General features: G+C 40.0%; 1 long non-coding RNA gene across 1 annotated transcript; it reads right to left on the bottom strand.

Moving 5' to 3' along the window:
- Nucleotides 1-15,034: 15,034 nt before the first annotated feature.
- Nucleotides 15,035-16,082, bottom strand: LOC107787204 (uncharacterized). Its single transcript, XR_001648342.2, has 2 exons — nucleotides 15,552-16,082; nucleotides 15,035-15,298 (listed from the first exon to the last, which is right to left on the bottom strand). It is a non-coding gene; the product is annotated as an uncharacterized LOC107787204 (long non-coding RNA).
- Nucleotides 16,083-18,032: the final 1,950 nt, after the last annotated feature.

Here is an 18,032-nt window from a genome sequence, read left to right on the forward strand (position 1 = left end):
AAGCAGGGTAATATGAATGTGTGGGAGTATCATATGAATTTTGCGCGCCTGTCCAAATATGCTATTCACATACTGCCCACTATGGAGGCTAGAGTGTGCCGTTTTGTACAGGGCCTTAGCTTCTCGATTATTAATGAGGCCTCTACAGCTGCCTTGAATTCCGATATGAGCTATGGTAAGATGGTAGCATTTGCTCAAGCCACAGAGACCCACAAATTGAAGAATTGAATGGAGCGTCAGAGTAGCAGCAAGGCCCGGTCTGCAAGCAACTTTGGTGGTTCTTCAGGTGGTGGTGGTGGTAGGTTGGCATCCAGGGGAGGGTCATCAAGACCATCCCAATCATTTTCCCAGTCTTCGATGGGTGCACAGTCATCTGGACCCAGTCAGGGCAACCGGGGACCCCACCAGCAGGGTCGTCCTGACAGAAGGTTTCAGCAGCGGAGGCTCCCATGCCCTAAGTGTGGGAGGATGCACTTTGGGGCCTGCTTTATGGACATACCTACATGCTATGGGTGCGGTGTGAGGTGGTCACATTCAGAGGGATTTCCGCTCGTCCCGCTGAAACATGGGCAGAGGTGCGGCGCAACCAGCTAATTCTGCAGCTACTACATCCACAGCACCTCCAGCTCGAGGCACCCCAGCACCCGCAGGGCGTGGTGCAGCTAGGGGTGGTGCACAGAATTCGGGAGGACCCAGCAGATTTTATGCTATGCTGAGGCATGAGGAATCAGAGGCTTCTCCAGATGTTGTCACAGGTATATTGTCTGTCCAATCTCATGATGTATATGCTCTTATTGATCCCGGTTCCAATTTGTCATATGTCACTCCTTATGTTGCTATGGAATTTGGGATCGAACCATAATAGCTTCATGAGTTGTTCTCTGTATCTACTCCGGTTGGTGAGTCTACTTTGGCCGCGCGGGTTTATAGGGATTGTGCTGTCACATTTTGTAGTCGTGACACCGTGGTCGATATCATTGAATTGGGGATGGTCGATTTTGATGTGATAATGGGGATGGATTGGCTTTATTCAGGTTTTGCCAAGCTTGATTGCCGAACCAGAACTGTTAGGTTTGAATTTCCAAATGAGCCAATTATTGAATGGGAGGGTGATGATGTAGTGCCGATGGGTAGGTTTATTTCTTACCTTAAGGACACGAAAATAATCAACAAGGGGTGTATTTACCATTTGGTCCGGGTTACGGATACCGATGCTGAGGCACCTACGCTTGAGTCCTTGCCTATTGTGAATGAATTTCCGGTAGTCTTTCCGGATGAACTCCCTGGGATCCCACCAGACATGGAGATTGATTTTGAGATTGATGTGATGCCAGACACGCATCCTATATCTATTCCACCCTACAGAATGGCATCGACGGAATTGAAGTAGCTAAAGGAATAATTAATAGATTTGTTAGAAAAGGGTTTTAGACGGTCGAGTGTGTCACCTTGTGGCACACCAGTTCTTTTTGTAAGGAAGAAAGATGGGTCACTGAGAATGTGTATTGACTACTGGCATCTTAATAAGGTCACAATCAAGAATAAGTATCCACTACCAAGGATAGATGACTTGTTTAATAAATTGCAAGGTGCCAAGTACTTCTCCAATGTTGATTTCAGATTCGGGTATCACCAATTGAAGATCAGGGGGCGGGATATTCCGAAAATAGCTTTTACGGATCTTATGAATCGCGTTTTCAGGCCGTTCCTCGATTCTTTTGTGATAATGTTCATTGACGATATTCTTGTATATTCAAGAAGTCGAGAAGATCATGCTGATTATCTCAGGGCAGTTCTACAAACCCTATATCAGTACAAGTTATATGCAAAGTTTTCAAAGTGTGAATTTTGACGTGAATCGGTTACATTCTTGGGTCATGTTGTCTCTAGTGAAGGGATTAAGGTTGATCCTTAGAAAATTGCAATTGTGAAGAATTGGCCAAGGCCTACAACTCCAACAGAGATTCGTAGTTTCTTAGGCCTAACTGGGTATTACAGAAGATTCGGGGAGAGGTTTTCTACCCTTGCCTCTCCACTTACTAAATTGACTCAGAAGTCAGTTAAATTCCAATGGTCAGATGCTTGGGAAGAAGTTTCCAGGAATTGAAAGCAAGATTAACTACGGCACCGGTGTTGACCTTACCAGATGGTGAAGATGGATTTTTGGTATATTGTGATGCTTCCAAAATTGGGCTTGGGTGTGTATTAATGCAACATGGCAAGGTGATAGCTTACTCTTCTAGGCAACTCAAGAATCATGAAAAGAACTATCCAACCCATGATTTAGAACTTGCGGTGCTGGTATTTGCATTGAAAATTTGGCGTCATTATTTATATGGGGTCCATGTTGATATATTCACGGACCATAAGAGCCTTCAATATATTTTCAAGCAGAAGGAATTGAATCTGAGGCAGAGGAGATGGCTTGAGTTACTCAAAGATTACAGCATCCATATCCTGTATCACCCGGGAAAGGCCAATGTTGTGGCAGATGCTCTTAGCCGGAAATCTATGGGTAGTTTGGCTCACTTGAAGGCATATCAAAGGCCATTGGCCAAGGAAGTTCACCGATTGGCTAGTTTAGGAGTTCGTCTTCCGGACTCTAGTGAAGGAGGGGTGATTGTGCAAAATAGGCTGAATCATCACTTGTTGTGAAAGTCAAGGAGAAGCAATACAACAATCCATTGTTGGCACAGTTGAAAGAGAGGATTCATAAACATAAGACTGTGGACTTTTCTCTTGGCATGGGTGATGGTACACTAAGGCACCAAGGGCGTCTATGTGTTCCAAACGTGGATGGTCTCCGTGAAAGAATTATGACTGAAGCTCATACTTCAGGGTATTCTGTGCACCCAGGTTCTATAAAAATGTATCATGATCTTAAGGAAGTCTATTGGTGGAATGATATGAAGAGGAATGTGGCGCACTTTGTGGCAAGATGTCCGAATTGTCAGCAAATGAAGGCCGAACACCAAAGGCCCGGTGGATTGGCACAGAGCATAGAAATTTCAATGTGGAAGTGGGAAATGATTGATATGGATTTCGTGGTAGGATTACCACGCACTCCTTGTAAGATTGACTCAATTTGGGTGATTGTGGATTGACTCACAAAATCAGCATATTTTTTTCCAGTTAAGGCTACCGATATGGCGGAACAGTATGCTCAATTGTATATCAAAGAAATAGTCAGGTTGCATGGCACTCCAGTTTCTATCATTTCTTATCTGGAGCACAATTCACTGCTAATTTTTGGAAGTTATTTCAGCAAGGTTTAGGTACTCAGGTGAATCTTAGTACAGCCTTTCACCCGCAGACTGACGGGCAGAGAGGACTATTCAGACGCTCGGGGATGTGTTGCGTGCTTATGTTCTAGACTTCAAAGTTAGTTGGGATGATCATTTACCACTCATAGAATTTGCTTACAACAATAGATATCACGCTAGCATTCAAATGACACCGTTCGAGGCTTTATATGGTAGTAGATGTAGATCTCCCATTGGGTGGTTCGAAATTAGTGAAGCAGAGTTGATTGGGCCATACCTCGTGCATCAGGCCATGAAAAAAGTTAAAATCATTAAGGAGCAATTAAAAACTGTTCAGAGTCATTAGAAGTCCTATTCGGATACTCATCGTAGGGATCTAGAGTTCAAAGAAGATGATTGGGTATTCTTGAAAATGTCCCCCATGAAAGGTGTAATGCGATTTGGTAAGAAAGAGAAATTGAGTCTGAGGTATGTCGGACCATACAGAATCATTCAGAGGATCGGTGAGGTGGCATACAAGCTTGAGCTACCACCTGAGATGTCATTAGTGCACCCGGTATTCTATGTATCTATGTTGAAGAAGGTAGTTGGAGATCCGTCAGCTATTGTACCGGTTGAGACCATTGAGGTTAATCAAGATTTGTCATATGAAGAAACTCCTATTTCCATTCTTGATAGGCAAGTCCGAAAGTTGAGGAATAAAGAAATTGCCTCTGTGAAGGTGTTGTGGCGAACCAGTAAGTTGAAGAGGCAACTTGGGAGGCCGAGGAAGAAATGAAAAAGAAGTATCCTTACTTTTTTTGTATAAACTATGTGACCTTTTAATAAGACTGTCGCCTATGGATGCTTGTATCATTTGTTAAGTTGTTGTAAAGGTGCTTCTTTCTAAATGTATTGCTTGTAAGGCCACAATTGGTGTTGTTTTGTGTTATGTTACGTCGTTGGATTATGTATATATTGTTAGGATGTGTTTCTGGGCTCTCTGACAGGTGGATAGGCCCAGTTACAGGGGAAACTATGGCGAAATATTTGAAAATTTAGGGAGTTAGTCAAATTTGGGGCAGCTAGTGTGTGGTATGAAAACTGAGTTGCGTAACATGCTAATAACAGATTTTTACCCTCATTCGAGGACGAATGATCTTAAGTGGGGGATAATGTAAGGCCCCGTAAAATTTTACAAAAGAAAATAATGTTTCGTGGTGCCGAATTGGTTTTACGTGTTGAGGATTAGAGAAAATAATTTTTCCGAATTTAGAAAATAATTTTGCTCGAACTTTTTGGGTTGAACAATGCACTGGGGGACAAAAGAAAGTTTTTGGTAGAAAAATATGTTTCTGCGGTCCATTATGCGATCACAGAATCACTCTGCGGACCGCATAATGGCCGTAGAGTGAGGCAGGAGGGGCAATTTTGGATGCCATTCTGCGGTCGACTATGTAACCGCAGAACTATTCTGCGGTTCATTTTGCGACCGCAAAATAGGTTTGCGGGCCGCAAAGTGACCACAAACCTAGGCAGATTGTTGGCCAGCTTTGGACACCAATTATGGGACCGATATGCGGTCCGCATATCGATTATTCGATCGCATATGTGATCGCAGACCTTGTTCCGAAGCTTCATTTTTGGATTTTTAAAACCCGACTCTACTTCGTTAAATACACGCTTTGGGCTATATTTGAGCTGAAATATGACATTTTAGAGTGAGAGAGAGTACCCTAGAGTGAGAAGGTGTTCCTCAAATAATTTTCTTCAATTCTTGCTCAAATTTTGGAAGATTAAGAAGGGAAACTCACTAGGTCTTCATCCTAGAGGTAAGATTCAACATCCTAACCCTCAATTTCGAAGTTTTTCTAGAAATAGGTAATTAGCAAGATAATTTTTGGGCATGAGAGTTGTTTATTTTACATGCATGTGTTATCAAAGGGTGTAGGAAGATTGTTGAGCTAAAAATGGTAAAGATTGGGTTGTGGTATGATGTAATCCTCCATAAAAGGACCTTGAAACCTTAATGCAAACCTAGTGTTTGATAAAATGCTCAAATGAGCTAGAACCATGAGCATCTTCCTAATTTTGGTTCAATTTGTTATATTTCTAAAATAGATTGAAGTTGCTATGAATTCCGGAACATTTTAGAGTTTAAGGAAGCTCCGTTGAGGTATGTTGGCTAAACTCTTCTTTAAGAATTGGAATCCCCATTACCTTGTAAGTTCCAAGATGTCGATTACAAATCGAGTATTCCGATAAGTTTTGTCATAAAGATATATGTTCAATTCGTGTTTCAAATGCTCTTATCATATTGCAATATAAATTGAGGAGGTGTTCCAAACTATGGATTGTGTATCTACATGTTATAATTTAAAGTCATGATTTATGTGGAAATTATTATGCAAAGTTGTGGAGAGATTGTGATTGTGATACACCTCCACCCGCATACATTAGGGTGAGGCGGTACGACGGCTTTGTGTATAGTTTTGGTATTGTTGTTACACCACCACCCACATATATATATATATATATATATATATATATATATATATATATATATATATATATTGGGGTGAGGCGGCATAGCCGCTTTGTGTAGGTATTGGTATCATTGATGCATTTCCACCCGCATATATTGGGGTGAGACGGCATATCCTCTTTGTGTAGGTTCTTGGTATTGTGGTTATACCTCAACCCCCATACATTGGGGTGAGGCGGCATGGCCGCTTGAGTAGAGTTGTGGTATTGTGCTTGCACCTCCAGCTGCATACATTGGGTGAGGCGACGTGGCCGATTTGTGTAAAGATAGTTACAAAGGACCCCATCTTAAATCCTATAAATGTTATTGATAGCTCTTGGTATGTTTGCTTTGGTTTAACGGCTATCTATGTTATTCTATTGTCACCCTAGTTCATCATATTCATATTGTATTTTCGAATTCTTAAATTGGTTATTAGTTTTCATACTAGTACTATTCGACGGTACTAACGCTCCTTTTGTTGGGGGCGCTGTATCTTTAATAGATGCAGGTGGTTCTACAGTAGGAGACATTGATCAGTGATAGCGGTGCACCCTATTCCCAGCTGACTTGGAGAGCCCCACTTTATTCTAGGGTCATGTATCTTTTGTTCTTTGTGTATTGTGTTTGAGGTATAGCCGGGGCCTTGTTGCCGGCATTATCATAGTACTCTTATTTATCTATATAGGCTTTGTAGACATAGTGTTGGTTGTGTATTGGTGCTGGAGAAGTCAAACTATGTCATGTTGTGGTTGTTTTTCTTGTCCCATTTGAGACTTTAAAAATGATAAAAACTATTGGTAATGAATTGGTATTGTAGACATGATCACGTTTTTGTCTAATTAATAAAAATATGTTTTATCTCCATTCGTGGATGAGGTTGGGTAGAAGAAAATCTAACATACTTGCTCGGTCGGGTTCCCTCTGTTGAGCGCCTGTCGTGCTCCTCAGTTTTTGGGCATGAGATAGAGGAGCCTCTTCCGGAGGCAAAGGTCACTTTGGTAGAGTTCATGTTAAACCCAATATAGTGGGCACTTTAGGTTTCACGTGGTACATGAGTTGGCCATGGTGCTTATGGACCCCGTTCCGATCAGTCAGGATTCAGTGCACCTCTAGCTTCCATTAGTGCACTTCCGATACAGAATTACCATGGTGGTTATTCGGGTCGTCAGGGATAATTTCGGGTTTAGCAGCCATCCCAGCAGAGGGTTTGCTATGTGTGTGGAGATCTGAGGCACATCATGAGGTTTTGTCCTAGGTCATAGAGTAGTATGCCACAACAAGGTACTCATGCCATAATTCAGGCAGCACTTACTACACCACCCGCTTAGCCAACTAGATATAGGGTCAGCCAGCCAAGGGAGGAGGACAGCTAGCTAGAGATGGAGGTCATCCAGGTAGAGATCGTCCTAGAGGTGGAGGGCAAACTGGTGGGATTCAGCCCTATTGTTATGAATTCCTGGGTGGGCCTGAGGCGGAGGCGTCTGATACAGTTATTACAGGTATTATCTCAGTATGTAATAGAGATGCTTCGGTATTTTTTGATCTGGTTTTTGCATATTATTATGTGTCTTCATAATTTTCATCGCACTTGGGTATGCCTCATGATTATCTTGATATTCATATTTTGTGTCTACACCGTTTAGGGATTCTATAGAAGTTGATCGGGTGTACCAGTCCTATGTTGTAACTATTAATGATTTTGATACTATAGTTGATCTCTTGTTGTTGGATATGGTGGATTTTGAGGTTATTCTTGGTATGGATTGATTATTCTCGTATCATGCTATCTTGGATAGTCACGCCAAGACTGTGACCTTAGTTATTCCAGGGTTGCCTAGGTTAGAGTGGAGAGGGGCCCTTGGCCATTTCGCGAGTTGGGTGGTTACATTTTTGAAGGCTCGACGTATGGTTGAGAGGGGTTATTTAGCATATTTGGCATAGATTTGAGGTTCTAGCACGAAGGTGCCTTCTATGGAACTAGTACCGGTAACGAGGAGTTCCCAAAGGTATTTTCTGTGGATTTGCCGGGCATGCTACTTTATAGGTACATTGACTTTTGCATTAATCTGGCTCCTGTCACTCGTCCCATTTCTATTCCATTGTACCATATGGCTCCAGCTGAGTTGAAAGAATTCAAGGAGCAGTTGTAGGATTTGTTTGATAAAGGATTCATTAGATCGAGTGTTTGTCCTTGGGGTCCGCCAATGTTGTTTGTGAAGAAGAGGGATAGTTCTTTGAGGATGTGCATTGACTATCGGAAGTTGAACAAGGTTACTATCAAGAATAAGTATTTGTTGCCTCAGATTGATGATTTGCTTTATCAAATTCAAGATGCCAAGGTGTTTTCCAAGATAGATTTGAGATCTAGCTATCATCAGCTGAAGATTAGGGCTTCGAATGTCCCTAAGACATATTTTAGGAACCGCTATAGTCATTATGAGTTCTTGGTAATGTCGTTTGGTTTGACCAATGCTACAACGACTTTCATGGATTTGGTAAACCGAGTGTTTAGCACTTACTTGGATTCCTTTCTGATTGCATTCGTCGATGGTATTCTGTTTACTCTCATTAGACTTTAAAGGATCGTCAATATGCCAAGTTTTTGAAGTGTGAGTTCTTGGCTTGAGTCAGTTGCATTCTTGGGTCATGTTGTGTCTTGTAATGGTATCAAGGTTGAGCCTAAGAAGATTGAGGAGGTCCAAATGTTACATTCGCATTTCGTACATTAAAGTTTCGTCGTAAGTTAATCGACGTAGACTCGGGAATGAGATTATTTTAGAGGTTATAAGAATTTATGCTATTTATAACAGGTGATACGTAAGTACTGCAAAGGTTAGAGGGTAAATATATCAAAGAAGATGAGTTTCGTTGAAGGTTGTGAATTTGGGATAAAATACGGTCTGAACTATAATACCCGGTATTTATGGACTAGTGTCATACAAGGTACCACATGATCATGATAGTAATGTGTATAACGTATGTTAAAAGTGAGTAGTATTTTAAGTAATTTGGGATAATTCTTAATTATGTGGATAATTGGGTAATGATTGATATTTAGTGGGGGATTAACTAATTAATTAAACTATTTGGCTAGGTAAGCGTCCCAACGTGGCACATTTAAGAGAGTTTTGTGGCTAGGTCATCACCTAAGTGGGGCCCACACCCACTAAAATTAAAAACCTCTCTAAATCACTTAAAGGAGATGCTTATATCTCTACAATGTAAGGGACCTTCTTCGGCAACTTCATACGGATTTGAATGGCAACGTGATTTGCTTCAACAATTCATATGAAACTGCATAATACTACAGCAGCGTGAACTTTCGATTCTAAGGGAGTACGGTACAATCTTTCTCAAGAATATCATACAGATATTTTCCTACTCCGATATGTTGTTACGTGTTTCGTCGCGATTGGCGGGTGTTAGAGGGATTGTCAAGAGAATCGGTTCACGTATGTTAAGGCTACCCCTTCTTTCTTTTTGGCACGATTCATACGATACAATCGAAATGACCAAACGCAAAGCTTTCATAAATGACTATATTCATAAAAGTACTAGAGGTGTCTATGTTCTTGATTCCCCTTTGCACGTATTAATATATCTTTTGTTCATGGGTCTCAGAAAAAATACGTAGTTGATAAAGTTTGTCCGAAAGGCATATTGATTTTATGAAATTCCGAGAAATCTTATTAATGTACTTCTTATGCATTTCATTCATTTATACATGTACATTGACCCATGAATAGATGGCAATATATACGCGTATATTATATGTATATGAGATATGGAAAAAGGCTACGACGTTATATACGCACCACTTCCTGATCAGCTGGTATATGTTGATGATTTTGCCCACCGTGACCGAGATGATATGATGGGATGCCCTCAAAGACTTAATGATGATACCTATACCTATGCATGATACGACATTTATACACACATGCATGACATTATAAATATTTCCGGATTCACAAAGTTATTTAGACTCACAGGTGGAATTATTTACTCCATGTTTCATCTAGGTCTTTATGTACTGATTTTCATGCCTTACATGATCGGTACATTATTCGTATTGATGTCCTTTTTTCCTGGGGACGCTGCGTTTCATGCCCGCAGGTGCACGTAGACAGGCTGACGGTCCCCTTCTTAGGATCCTTAACCAGCGAATAGTTGGTGTGCTCCATTTGATCTGTAGCTTCTTTGAGTTTTGGTATGATGCATTTGTATACATATATGGGTATGACGGAGCCCAGTCCCGTCCTTGTATAGTTGTACATTCTATTAGAGGTCTATAGACAGTTATGTATAGTTTGATAGTATGTGGCCTTGTCGGCTTCCAATTTTGGGATATATATTTGTCTATAGCAGCCTTGTCGGCTCGCCCTACCGTATTCTGTATGTATATGTATATATGTCTTTTGGATATGTTTTCCTCACGTATCTTATTCATGTAATAAGCAATTTATTGACAGATATTATTCATGACCTACCCTTAATTCATGTTTATATCATAGACGCATGCTTAGGGGTGTTCGACAGGTTGGACTCGGGCACTTATCATGGCCCATCGGTTTGGGTCGTGATAAAAGTGGTATCATAGCAGTTCTGTCCTAGGGTTGTCTACATACCGTGTCTAGTAGAGTCTTGTTTATGAGTGTATTATGCACTACATTTATAAACATGATGCTACAGGACATATAGGATGTTATCCTCCTTTCTTATCGTAGATCATACTATATAAGGATTCATTTCCCTAATGATATGTTATGTTTTCAGCGATGCCTAAGAAGGCTACAGCCGCCTAGAAGGGCAAGTCTGTGGCCGATGAGACTACTAGTCGAGCGCCACGAGTTACTAGAGCTTGGGGAGAGTCTCATACTGAGATTCCATGTCATACTTCACATATCCTGCCCGCTCCAAAGGAGCTCCGAGGGGCACCAGCTGCAGCGTCTGCCTCTGTACCTCCAGCTCCTCAGCTAGGTACACCGGGTCAGGAGATGAGAGATGCTATTCAGCTATTGACTCGATTAGTAGCCGCGCAATCTCGACGTTAGAAAGTAGGTATTGGTCATGCAGATAGGGCCATCAGTGCGAGGGTTCGTGATTTCATTAATTTGGACCCTCCGGTATTCACTGGAGCAGATCCAAATGAGGCCCATCGGTTCTGATAAGCAGAATCAGAGGGCTGATCGTGAGCAAGATAGGGGCCAGAGTAAGAGAGCCAGATCTTCGGGTCCTTCTGGTGAGTTTCGAGGTGGTCAGAGACAACAATACCTGAGGTATCCAGCCCATCCATCGGGTAGCGCACCCCCTAAGTTTGTCAGTAAGAGATTTGATCGTTCCACATATTTAGGGCCTAATCAGAATTTCAAGGCCTCAAGTTCTCAATATAGGGGTGAGTCAAGTCAGATGAGGCAGCCGTTGCCATGATGTGCTCAGTTTGGTAAGCAGTATGCCGGGAAGTGTCGTATGTGGTTGGGTGTTTGTTATACTTGTTGTTATCTAGGCCACATTATGAGAGATTGTCCGACGAGAGGTGATGCGAGCAAAGTTCATCTAGCGTGGTCTGTAGCTGATTCGTCATCATTAGTACGCCCCCCTGGGCAAGGTTCACAAGTACCAATCGGTTGTGGTAGAGGTAGAGGTGGAGTATCTAGCTCGAGCGGTCCTCAGAACCACATTTATGCATTAGCAGGTCGATATGATGAGGAGTCGTCACTTGATGTTGTTACAGGTATATTATTAGTCTCCTCATATGATGTATATGCATTGATTGACCCAGGTTCCAACTTATCGTATGTTTTTCCATTGGTTGCTAGTAAGTTTGGAATAAAGCCTGAGTTGGTTCAACCTTTTGAGGTGTCCACACTTATTGGGGATTCAGTGATAGCTAGGCGGGTATATAGAGATTGTATAGTAGTAGTTCATAGTCGATCTACAGTAGCAGACCTATTCGAGTTAGATATGGTAGAATTTGATGCTATAATGGGTATGGATTGCTTGGATTCTTGTTATGCCATAGTTGATTGTAGATCAAAGATGGTCTGATTCCAATTCCCAGGGGAGCCTGTTTTGGATTGGAAAGGTAATACGGCATCGCCGAGAGTTAGATTTATTTCTTATCTCAAGGCAAGGAAGATGATCAGAAAGGGTTATATTTGTCACTTAGTTCCGGTACAGGATGTGAAAGTAAAGTCACCAACCATTCAATCTATCCTTGTGGTTAATGAGTTTCCTGAGGTTTTTTCGATAAATATCCGGGTCTTCCGCCATAGCGAGAAATTGAGTTTGCTATTGACCTATTATCAGATACTCAGCCAATGTCTATCCCTCCCTATAGGATGGCACCAACAGAGCTGAGAGAGTTGAAGGAACAACTAAGGGACTTGCTTGAAAAAGGCTTTATCAAACCTAGTACATTACCGTAGGGAGCACCTGTGTTATTTGTGAGGAAGAAAGATGGTTCCTTGCAGATGTGTATTGATTATAGACAGTTAAAAAAGGTGACGATCAAGAATAAGTACCCACTACTGAGTATTGATGATTTATTTGATCAGTTGCAAGGTGCCAAGTATTTCTCGAAGATACACTTGAGGTCCGAGTACCGTTAGGTAAGGGTTAAGGAGAAGGATATTCCGAAGACAAGTCTTCATCCTAGAGGTAAGATTCAACACCCTAACCCTCAATTTCAAAGACAGGTCTCCATCCTAGAAGTTATGTATAGTTGGATAGTATTTGGCCTTGCCGGCTTCCAGTTTTGGGATATATAGTTGTCTATAGCGGCCTTGTCGGCTCGCCCTACCGTATTCCGCATATATATGTATATATGTTTTTTGGACATGTTTTCCTCACGTATGTTATTCACGTAATTCAGCAATTTATTGACAGATATTATTCATGACCTACCCTTAATTCATGTTTATATCGTAGACGCATGCTTAGGGGTGTTCGACAGGTAGGACTCGGGCATTCCTCGTGGCCCATCAGTTTGGGTCGTGACACCAAAACTAGCGTAGACCCACTTCAACTATAGAGATCTTAAGTTTCTTGGGTTTGGTAGGCCACTATCACCACTTTGTTGAGGGGTTTTCATCCATTTCACCTCTATTAACCTAGCTGGCTCAGAAGGGTGCTCTTTTCAAATGGTCGGATGAGTGTAAGAAGAGCTTTCAGAAGCTCAAGATTGCTTTGACTACAGCTCCCGTACCGGTGTTGCCCATTGATTCGGGGCCTCACTGTGTATTGTGATGCCTCGCGATTGGACTTGGAGCGGTATTGATGCAGGATGGTAGAGTGATTGCCTATGTGTTTTGTCTGTTGAAGACCCATGAGAAGAACTATCATTTGCATGATTTGGAGTTGGAAGCTAATGTGCACATGCTCATTAATTGGATGCACCACTTGTATGGTGTGTTATGTGAGGTCTACCCTAATCACCGGAGTTTCCAACATTTGGTCAAGCTGAAGGATTTAAATTTGAGGTAGTCGAGATAGTTGGAGTTGTTGAAAGACTATGATATCACTATATTATATCATCTGGTCAAAGTGAATGTGGTAGCTAATGCCTTGAGCATAAAGGTGGAGAGTATGGGTAGTTTGGCATTTATACCAATTGTGGAGAGGCCATTAACTATGGATTTTCAGGCCTTCCTTATAGATTCGTGAGGTTTGATATTTTCGAGCGTAGTAAAGTTCTTGCTTGTGTGGCGGCTGTGAGCACCTAATTTTTGCCCCACATAAAAAATTGAAATTAAAGAAAAATATTTTTGAATTTTTAAAAATTGGGGCCGGTATCTCACATCCGGTGAGAATTAGACCCGCGTAGTTCAGTCAGTTTTTCAGGACCGGGGAAAAATGTCATTTTTTGAAAATTCGGACTCATTTGTGATAACCTTCTAAAAATTCGGCAGAGTTTAAGGATCTTTTTTTTTCTTTTTTCTTTGTTTTAAATACCGAGATTTTCAGGAACCGCGTCAATTTTCTCTCCCCATTTTTTCTTGATTTTCTTTCCATATTCTAGAAGCTAGTAAACATGTAAGCCGAAACAAATAAATGCACAAGTAACACGTAAAAATGCATCTGGAGGGTCTTTAATTTGGGTACACCTGTCCTATACGGACCCAACCCCGTGTTGAGTCCCCAAAGTCAAATGCACGTGATGCAAACAAACATTCCTACTAGGGATCCGTCATGTTATTCTAGGTTTGAATCCTCAGGTGTGTTGATCTAGACCTGGCTTATCCGAGCGGACAACTCGAGCCGGGGGGGCAACGTACCGAGAACCAAAAGGTCATCCGGCTTTGTAACTAATCCGATCCTCATTCTAAATTAGGGTATGACACTAACAGAAAAGAAGTCATGCCAGCGTGCACTTCCCAGAAGATTTAGAATACTCATAGAGAATAAGGGTTTCGTAACAATTTTATATATACAGTTCAAGCAATATCAAAGCGGTAAAAAGTGACATTTAGCACACTAGGCTCAAACATGTAAAAAAAAATCAAATAATAAACAAAAGCCAAGTATAACAGTCATTCTAAGCTCGAATTCTGAACCTTGAACCAGAAGTTCTGGGTTCGTGTCCCCAGCAGAGTCGCCAGAGCAGTCACACCTCCTTTTTCCTGGGGGGATAGGGAAGTTTTTCCTATTAAAGTGACATTATTCGAAATAGGATTATTTATTTAATTGGAGTCGCCACTTGGGATAATTTATGGTGTCCCAAATCACCGATTTATTTTAAAATCCCAGATAGAGGAAAATTAACCCCTATTTATGATCTGCGAACACAGAAGACCGGGTAAAGAATTCTGTTAATCCGGGAGAAGGTGTGAGGCACTCCCTGATTCCATGGTTTTAGCATGTCGCTCGACTATTGTTAATTTGCCTAATTATACGATTTAATACCTATTTGAAACCTATTGTGCATTTTTACCTTTTAAAACTACTTTTAGTATTTATGGAATTTGTTTGAATAAGTCACGATGTCGCGCACTCGTTTGTTTTTTAACACATTGTGAATCGCACCACGTGAAATACACTCGCGATTTACAACAAGTTAATTTTATTATTATTTGAAGTTCCGGTCGAGTCACATGAAACGCACACTCGAATTGAGATTTACGTATCGAGGCCATGCCACGGAACTGTACCCATGACTACGATGATTTATTTAGACGCGCCTAAAGCATTCTACGAAGATTCACCAATTAATTTTCTTTTACGTTTCGGTTTCACGTGGGGGCTTAATGAATATGGATGAGGCCCGTAAAACGAATACAAATTTGTTTAACCAAAATTACGTTATTACACAAAAATTGATAACATTAACCTGGCAGATACTTAGCACTGGAAATCAAACTTGCTCGAATTAATCTAACTAATCTTAAACTCAAGAGTAAAACGCAATTGGAGCTGGGCCGCTGTGCCTCTAGATTATGGACCTCGGGGCTTGAACTCAATTTGATTAACTAGGAAAACAAGAGTTCAAAATCATAACCACGACATTCATTGGCAAAAACATATAGGATACCTGTGTATGGAAAGTAAGAAATTGTAAATTAGTTAAGTGTGCAATGTGTCACCAACAACAATTTGATACATAATTCATCAAATAAAATCAACATAGTTCTGAAAGTACTATCCGTCATTTCTCATGGAATTAATGTTTAATAATTACTATAAAGACGACCAGTCACAAATTCAAGGAATAACAACTACATAGGCTAGAAAACATGTCAAATTCCATATCAAAACAGATCTGAGGTAGTTTAAGGAAGACATACCAAGCTGCTCAAGGAACTAAAGCTAGAAGAAAAGGAAACCAGATAGAGGCTAGAATCCACAAAAAGAGCTCGGCTTAGACAGAGAACAGCAGGATTCAACAGTCACCAACAACGATTTGAACTTCTGAACCTTCAGAATTTATACCTCCATTTGAAAATATCGGAATTCCAGAATTTGTTCCTAGTTTTTGTTTTTCGAAATTTTAGAGGCTTGTGCTTGTGTGCGTTTTTGTGAATTTTTGTGAGTACAGCGGAGTGAAATGGGTGGCTGCATTTCCAGATCTTAATCCTTTGCTGAAGCCCCTCTCCGTATTTTTAAGTTCATCAGTCTATGGGTATGTATTTGAGAGAGGAGAGTGTGGAGGCGAGCTTGTAGTTCTGTGAGAGATGAGTGAGGTGAGAGAGAAGAAAGAGAGGGGCGGCGGCTAGCTAGGGTTCTTGGTAAAATGAAAGGAGGGCTCTGTTCGTTCTCTTGAATGAAAAAATGAGAGGTGAAATTAGGGTCTGCCCTAAGAGCACCGGTGAGATGGGTGTTTTAAGATAAGAGTATGGACCAGGCTATGGGGTGAATTGGGCTTCTAAAGGGATAGGCTTGGAAGAATTGCAAAATTAGTCACTTTGGACTTAAATTTTAATTAAATCCAATTTGTGTGACTAAACTATTATATATATTCTACTCACTAATTTACTAATGACCTAATTAATTAACTAACCTAAGAATGTATTTTTTTGATTTTTAGATATTTATATAATGCATTTAACAATGTAATTAAATCCTAAAATGCAATTTAAAATATAAAATACTATGAAATTAAGATTTGAACATTTTTATGATTTTTATTATTTACGATATTCCTAACATGCATAAACAATGCGAATAAATACAAAAATAAATAATGAAAAACTTCTAAAATTCATAAAAATAATTAAAATTATTTTGGATTATTTTTAGGATCCCAAATAAAAAAAAATTAAAACCAAAAATATTTTCTTTCGTTTTTAGAAGTCTTTCATTCGAAAAATAAAATAAAATCAAAATCCAAAATATGTTTTTTTTCCTTCTTTAGAAGTCCTTCACTGAAAAAATATAAATTAAAATTAAAATCGAAATTCAAAAAAAAAATTCTTAGAAGTCTTTCTTTTCATAATTCTAAAAAAAATCTAAATCGAAAAAAATTATTTTTCCTTCTTTATAAGTCTTTCTCCCAAAAATTAAAAACAAATCAATCAAAATCCAAAAAAAAAGTATTTTCTTTCTCTTTTAAGAAATCTTCTTTTCAAAAATTCCAAAGAAAAAAAAGAGCTAGCTTACGTACTCTATTCCCCGATCTTCCTGAACTACGCAAAGATCTGATTCATATTCCCACATAATACGTAGGCAACCCACATCAGGTTCGATCGAATAATTTTGAAAAAAGAAAAGAAAAAAAAAGAGACAAAAGAAAAAAAAAGAAAAAAGAAATGGAAAAAAGAGAGTGTTCATACTAACATGCTTCTTGTTTTGAAATAAAAGCTAGTTAAAGGTGGTCGGTTTATTGGTTTTCAATGGCGAGTCATAAAAACAATCCAGGATCCCTCAGAAATAAAAGCACCTTCTCAACCGAAGAAATAAGAACCAATATTGTTGATCCAACTAAGGTCACAAAAAAGGCAAGTAGACAAGTTGGTGATAAAAACGATGTAAATGTTGGCTGACTTCTATCAGTTTGGAGAAATAGGACATTCTCTGCTTGGATGATCTGTGATGATAGGGAGATATGAGAATTCGTCCAAGTCGTTTGGCAAGTTAGTTAATGTGAAAATTCCCATGCTGTCAATCCCGAAATCCGACAGGCAATATGGGGAACGATTTGATCAAAAGTCAAAATTTGAGGGCTGAATCTATAGCAATAAAAATGGTTGAATGCTGTAGTAATGCTGATGTGCAAGTCCATGGCTGAGAAGTCGTTTGGTAATTGGAAAGTCACTCCTCTTTAGCAGGGAGGAGACTTTGTAGCTTATTTTGTCGTCTTTTCTGTTATCTGGGTTATCCAGGGCTGTAACCCAGATTTCAAGTTTGTTTGTCTTGTCGTCAAATCCTTCCATCCGTTATTCAATAAAATATAATTTGTCCTTTTGTGTCATTCTATGCTTAGTTCATTCGCCGCTAGTTTTAGTGACATGACTGCATACGGAATTTTTGGCCAGATCTTAGAAAACTAATTTAGCCTTGAACTGGTTAACTGAGAACAAGACACTTTTGAGGATGAATACACAGTTGAAACACTTTGGAATTAAGCTCGGTTCAAACTCATGTGGAACTAGAATAGTCATACCCGTGGGGTTAATGATCTGTGCCTTCAAATCATTATGAAGATTGGGTTTGAGGAAGAATTAATTGAAGTTTGGTGGAAAATTTGACATTAATAGATGGAAAGTGTCTTTTGACCACGACACATCAAGAAGACAGACATGTTTCATCAATGCTGTGATCACGAAAGG

This window comes from Nicotiana tabacum, chromosome 24, assembly GCF_000715075.1.
Source record: "Nicotiana tabacum cultivar K326 chromosome 24, ASM71507v2, whole genome shotgun sequence".
NCBI lineage: Eukaryota > Viridiplantae > Streptophyta > Magnoliopsida > Solanales > Solanaceae > Nicotiana > Nicotiana tabacum.